The following is a 7,504-nucleotide window of genomic DNA, read 5'->3' on the forward strand; positions in this document are numbered from 1 at the left end:
TATTTATCAAACTGAAAGCCTAACAGTGATTATATACAACTTAAATGGTAAGCTGTTGTTTTTTTTTTTTTGAAATATCAATATTGGGAGTTCAAGGAGCCAGAATCTTTCTGAATGTTCACCATTACATTCTTGGAGAAAATAATAAATGGGAAGTTAAAAAGCTGATATAAAACATTTCACTAAAATAAACTAATAACTGAAACTCCCAAAAGCTGTGCTGGTATCTATACAAAGGCAGCCAAAGTTAAGAGATCTTCATAACATGTGTTATTCAAGCTATAAATAGAAGGGAGAACAAAGAGGCCACATAGTCAAGTAAGTTTGAGAAACATTCCATTAACTGAGGTTTAACAAGTCTGATTTTGTTATTTCACTCAGTATGCTGCCATTCCCACTGACTTCCCAAGATGAGAATATGAAATACAGTATTTCCAAAAGTTTTTGACCACAGAATCCTATTTCAAAGGATACCTCATAGAAATAGGGTTTTGAATAACACACTTTAGAAATCAGTCCGGCCTCCTTTCAAGACTCTGGCCAGTGACCATAATGGCAAGAGCAAACCACTGTAAAACCCTGAGATTCCTTGTATCTTCAGGGAAAGCAGCATCTTTCCCAAAGAAAATGTTTTGTGACATTCGTATTCCACGGAAATTTAGCGAGAAATAAAACTTTTCTTCAACCAGAAGTAATCAGAAAAACTCAAGAATTATGGAGATAAGTGTATTTATTTACCAGTGAGTGTATCCTTAAGAACCTGGCTTTAACTCTTAGCTCTTAAGCATTAGAGGTAGTCAGTCAGTCAGTAGTGGTATTTTTTTATCTCTCTTAAATAAACATCATCCTAAATCACAGGTAGCTTGCTCCATACTCACATCATGCAATTTTGTGTTGATTTTGTTGTTAGGATGGAATGTATGTGTGTTGTATGTGTGTATGCGTGTGTGTCTTCATAACCTCTGGATTTAAATAAACTGTGAATTTCATAGGGAAAGGATCACCTGTAATTACCTGGGCATTTCCAGACTTAAAACTACACCTATAAAATAAAAAGAGGCTTAGGGGCACCTGGGTGGCTCAGTCCTTAAGCATCTGCCTTCGGCTCAGGTCATGATCCCAGGTCCTGGGATCAAGCTCCGCATCGGGCTCTCTGCTCTGCGGGAGGCCTGCTTCTCCCTCTCCCACTCCCCCTGCTTGTGTTCCCTCTCTCGCTGTGTCTCTCTCTGTCAAATAAATAAATAAATAAAATCTTTAAAAAAATAAATTAATTAAATAAAATAAAAAGAGGCTTAAATACATGATTTCTGAATTGATTCTTCAAGCCCATTTCCTTTAAGTTTTTATTTTAATCCCAGTTAGTTAAAATACAGTGTTATATTGGTTTCAGGTGTACAACATAGTGATTCAATACTTCCGTACAGCATCTGGTGCTCACCACAAATGCACTCCTTAATCCCCATCACCTCTTTCACCCATCCCCCGCACCCACCTCCCTCAGGTAACCATCAGTTTGTTCTCTATGGTTAAGAGTCGGTTTCTTCACTTTTTCCTTTGCTCATTTGCTTCTTAAATTCCACGTATGAGTGAAATCATATGGTATGTCTTTCTGTGACTTATTTCGCTTAGCATTATACTCTCTAGCTCCAGCCATGTCATTGCAAATGGCAAAATTTCATTCTTTTCTATGGCCGAATAACATTCCATTATGTCTATATACGACATTTTTATTCATTCATCTATCAGTGGACACTGGGCTGCTTCCATAGTTTGGCTATTGTAAATAATGCTGCTGTAAACATAGTAGTGCATGTATCTCCTTGAATCAGTTGGGGTTTTTTGTTTGTTTGTTTGTTTTAGGTAAATACCCAGTAGTGCAATTGCTGGATCATAGGGTAGCTCTATTTTTAACTTTTTGGTGAACCTCCATACTGTTTTCCAGAGTGGCTGCATCAGTTTGCATTCCCACCAACAGTGTAACAGAGGTCCTTTTTCTCCACATCCTTGTTAACACTTTGTTGTTTCTTGTGTTTATTTTAGCCATTCTGACAGGTGTGAGGTTAGAAAGCTCTTAGTAGTTCTGATTTGCATTTCTCTCATGATTAGTGATGTTGAGCATCTTTTCATGTGTCTGTTCACCATCTGTATGTCTTCTTTGGAGAAATGTCTGTTCATGTCTTCTGCCCATTTTTTAACTGGATTGTTTTTTGGGTGTTGAGCTTTTTAAGTTTTATATATTTTGGATACTAACCCTTTATCAGATATGTCATTTGCAAATATCTTCTTCCACTCAGCAGCTTGTCTTTTAATTTGTTGACTGTTTCCTTTGCTGTGAAGAAACTTACTGTGATGCAGTCCCAATACTTTATTTTTGCTTTTCTTTCCCTTGACTCAGGAGACGTATCTAGAAAAATGTTGCTATAGCTAATGTCAGAGAAATTACTGCCTGTGCTCTCTTCTAGGATTTTTATGGTTTCATGTCTCACATTTAGGTCTGTAATCCATTTTTAATTTATTTTTGGGTATGGTGTAAGAAAGTCGTCCAGTTTTCCCAACACCATTTGTTGAAAAGACTGTCTTTTTCCCAACGTATGTTCTTTCCCCACTTTGTTAAAGATTGACCATATATCTGTGGGTTTATTTCTGGGTTTTCTATTCTGTTCCACTGAACTGTATTTTTATGCCAATACCAAACTTTTTTTGATTATATCAGTTGTGTAGTATAACTTTAAGTCTGGAATTACCATTCCTCCATTTGTGTTTTTCATGGTTGCTTTGGCCATTTGGGGTCTTTTGTGATTCCATAAAAATTTTAGAATTGTTTTCAAAAATGCTGTTGGTATTTTGATAGGGATTGCATTAAATCTGTAGACTGCATGAATATGTAATGCCTTTCCATTTTTTTGTGTGTGTTCTTCAATTTTTTTCATTGGTGTTCTATAGTTTCCAGAGTACAGGTCTTTCACCTCTTTGGTTAGGTTTTTTCCTAGGTATCTTATTATTTTTAGTACAATTGTAAATGGGATCTTCTTTATTACTCTTTCTGCTGCTTCATTATTACTGTATAGAAATACAACAGATTTCTGTACATTGATTTTGTATCCTGCAACTTTACTGAATTCATTTATCAGTTCTAGCAGTTTTTTTGGTGGAGACTTTAAGGCTTTGTTTGTTTTGTTGTTTTCCAGCCTTTAGGCTTTTCTATGTATAGTATCATGTCATCTGCAAACAGTGAAAGTTTCACTTCTTCCTTACCAATTTGGATGCCTTTCATTTCTTCTTGCTGTCTAACTGCTATGGCTAGCACTTCTAGTACTGTGTTGAATAAAAGTGGAGAGAGTGGACATCCTTATCTTGTTCCTGACCTTAGGGGAAAAGCGCTCAGTTTTTCTCCATTGAGTATGATATTAACTGTGAGTTTCTCATCTATGGCCTTTATTATGTTGAGGAATGTTCCCTCTAAACCTACTTTATTGAGAGTTTTTATCATGAATGGATATTGTACTTTGTCAAATTTTTTCTGCATCTATTAAAATGGTCATATACTTTTTATCCTTTCTCCTATTGATGTGATGTTTCCTGTTGATTGAATCACAAATACTGAACCACCTTTTCATCCCGGGAATAAATCCCACTTGACCATTGTGAATGATTTTTTAAAATATATTGTTGGATTCAGCTTGCTAGTATTTTGTTGAGGATTTTTTTCATCTATGTTTATCAGAGATATTGGCCTGTAGATCTCTTTTTTAGTGGTGTCTTTATCTGGTTTTGGTATCAGGGTAATGCTAGCCTCAAAGAATGAATTTGGAAGTTTTCCTTCCTCTTCCATTTTTTTGGGGGAAAAATAGGTATTAACTCTTTTTTAAATGTTTGGTAGAATTCCCCTGTGAAGTTGTCTGGTCCCAGACTTTTGTTTGTTGTGAGTTTTTTGATTACTGATTCAATTTCCTTGCTAGTAAATGGTCTGTTCAAATTTTCTATTTCTTCCTGCTTCAGTTTTGGTAGGTTATATGTTTCTAGGAATGTTTCCATTTCTTCTATGTTGTCCAACTGCTGGCATATAATTTTTCATAATATTCTCTTATAATTATTTGTATTTTTCTGGTGTTACTTCTTATTGCTCCTCTCTCATTTGTGATTTTTCAGGGGTTTTTTGTTGTTGTTGTTGTTTTTGGGTTTTTTTTTTGAGTCTGGCTAGAGGTTTACCAATTTTGTTGATCTTTTCAAAGAACCAGCTCCTGGTTCTACTGATCTGTTCTACTGGGTTTTTGGTATTTTTGTTGTTGTTATTGTTTAGTTTCTTTATCATTTATTTCTGACTTGTACCAGCCTTTTCAAATCAGCATCTAATTACTAATTCTGCATTTTATCTAAGGCAGCACACCACACAAATTGGCAAAAAAATGTATTAAACAACAGTGTATGCAGGCAGTAGGGTAGGTGCTAAGGATATTATTAACACTACAGACCCTGTCATCAAGGATCACACACATGTACTTGAGCACATGTTAATCACTAATACAAAAATGATTTGAATTACTAACTTCTCTTAGGAAATCAAAAGAACTGTTGAAAGCCCACTGCTGCAACAAAACATTATTGAGGACTCTCTGCTTGATCATGAGATATGAGGTCATTTGTCTATCCTTAACCACTCAGAGAGCAATAGATCAGATGTATAATTACAGAATGTTAAGTGTCCAGCTGTTTTATTCTCTGGTGAGTGGAAATAAATGGTTGTCAATTTCAGCACCAGAGTTGGTGGTTAAATATAAAGAACACCTTTCTAACATCTCAAATACTGGAGGATTACTGGAAGTCACACTAGGATTTAGACCACTAAGACAGTGAGTGGACAGAAGTGGAGTGGAGATGAGGTGAAGTTAAAGTTAAGACAACAGGGATTATGAGGTTTATGGGTAGGAGTAGGACAGATTTAAAAAAAAAAGCTGGCAGGTTTCATTTGCTCTCTCCAGGTATGTCCAGAATTTGGTATCCAGATGATAGGATTTTATTTTGCTCACTGACTTATCTCCAGTCCTTACAGAATTAGTATGTGGTAGGCACTAAGATATACATACTTGAATTAGTGAAAGAACAAAATAATACAATTAAAAATAATTTAAAAGCAGGGCACACCTTGACCTCTTCTGGTTACTCCACCTAAAATTACAACTGGCTTTATTTGCGTTCTAAAAATGTTTGAAGATGAGAAAGATGAAGAATGTCTACTTTTCTTTACTAGGGAAATAAAATCTAGAATAAGAGTTTGGATGTTTTGGGAGCAGGGTACCAAACAGTCTGCTCCTTGGTTATTTGTAATATCAGAAGTTGAAATAAAATATTTCATAGCAATTATGTGACAGTCTCCTGATAGGTTCCTCATACAACACAGGCACATCCCAGTCTTCCTGCTCTTAACCAATATGCTATATTTTCTCTCCTAAAACACACCTTATATTTGGAGTCTAGACCCCTGTGTAAAAAGAAAAGAACCTGTTGGCAGAATAAAGAATAAGGGCAAAGAGTTTAAGCTAGTTCCTGACAACTGGTTAAGGAATCACACTTGTTTGCTTACTTTTAACCCTGATCAATTAAAATAGTCCTAGGCTATAGTATGTCTAATGTATGTGTGCACGTGTGTGTGTGTGTGTTTGTGTGTGTGTATTTTGGAATGATTATATTTGGAACTTTAGAAAAACTCTCAGGAAGACATGGAAACAAGGCTAGAGAATAACAGAGTCGGCCACAGAAAAACCTATAAACCATCTTGTTAATATTCTCCTTCATGCCATTATTACCCACTGCCAAACTTAGTCAAATCTAAGAAATGGCTGCATATGGTTGGTCTTATGTTCTTCTAGACCCCTGTTCCAAATGTAAATACATTTGGAGTACCTGGCCTACTTTCATATACTCCCTTTTATTCTCTCAGGATTGAAGAGATAATTAACCTCATTTATTGATTTATGACTCTTCATACAAGACAAATACAAGATTAAAAAATAGAAGTTTAAAATTATTGACCTAGACCCCAAAAAACCTGTTGGAATCAAGTACACATTTTTCTAGACCTATGTGATGAATGATAACTACAAATGAGATAGAGAACCACAGTACTAACTACATGCATGGCCCCTGGTCAGTACTTACAAAGTTTCAAGTGAGGGTAAGAGGGACCCAATATTTATCAAGTTCCTATTATGTGCAATGACTTGAGATACACTCTTAAGAACTCAGTTTTGTTTTAGTAAAACATCAAATTGATGAAAACAGAAGAGATTTGGATCAGTGCAGCCCATCTTAGAAAATCCTAAATCTAAATTTTACAATAAAATGTGAGACACACATCTCTTACATACTGTGGTTTTAATAAGTTTCTATTTCCATCCATCTCCAGAATCTGTCCTTTGGCAGAAAAATATCTAGGGATTACAGTGAGCCAAAATACTCCTTAAAAAAAAAAAAAAAAAAGGTGAGAATTGCCTGACTGAGATACTTGGAAAGATTCATGGGGGGAAAAAAATAAAGATTTTTATTACCTACAAATGAGCTACAGTTAGATAATCTGTTAGATGACTAGTATTGTTCCAGTTAGAAGAAATCAGAACTCGCTTAATTCTTTTATGAACCATTTCATTAACATTATGTGGTAGAAGAGCACAAAGTTTATATTCCCCAAAATGAAATCATTCAAAATAGAATAATGGCTGCAGCTCAGTAGGAAGCACGAAGCATGTGCAGTATGGCTTCCAGAAGGTGGGAGTTCTCAGAGGTTACCAGCATGGGCTATGGGATCAGCCTGCACGGGGCTTGAGTAACTGCTTTTTTTTTTTTTAATTTTTATTTTATTTTATTTTTTTTAAGATTTTGTTAATTTGACAGAGAGAGACACAGTGAGAGAAGGTACACGAACAGGGAGAGTGGGAGGGGAAGAAGTAGGCTTCCTGCGGAGCGGGGAGCCCGATGTGGGGCTCGATGTGGGGCTGGATCCCAGGACCCTGGGATCATGACCTGAGCCGAAGGCAGACACTTAATGACTGAGCCACCCAGGAACCCCTTGAGTAACTGCTTTGTCAGTGACCTGCTATCGGGGAAAGTAAACTCTCTGACCTTCTGTTTCCTCATAAAGATATAGTATAATAGCATCAAACACCTAATGTTGTTTGTTTCGAGGAATGTGCAGAAGTACTTACAACTGAGCCAGCTACATAGCAAATCCTCAATACAGGTTAGCAAATATTTGTATATTCCTGTTATTTATAGATTATTAGTACATCTGTTGCATTTAAATGCAATGAACTGTTTAAAAATGCACAAACTAGGCTCATTTGTGGGTTTTGTTACTTGTCTTTAATGACAGCATTGTCACTGTTTTTTTAAAGATCTCACTTTTATTTATTTGACAGAGACAGAGCGAGAGGGGGAACACAAGCAGGGAGAGTGGGAGAGGGAGAAGCAGGCCCCCCGCGGAGCAGGGAGCCCAATGCGGGGCTCCATC

This window comes from Mirounga angustirostris, unplaced genomic scaffold (genome assembly GCF_029215605.1).
Source record: "Mirounga angustirostris isolate CCGP_5_RB_7025 unplaced genomic scaffold, mMirAng1.0.hap1 SCAF_13, whole genome shotgun sequence".
NCBI classification, from domain to species: domain Eukaryota; kingdom Metazoa; phylum Chordata; class Mammalia; order Carnivora; family Phocidae; genus Mirounga; species Mirounga angustirostris.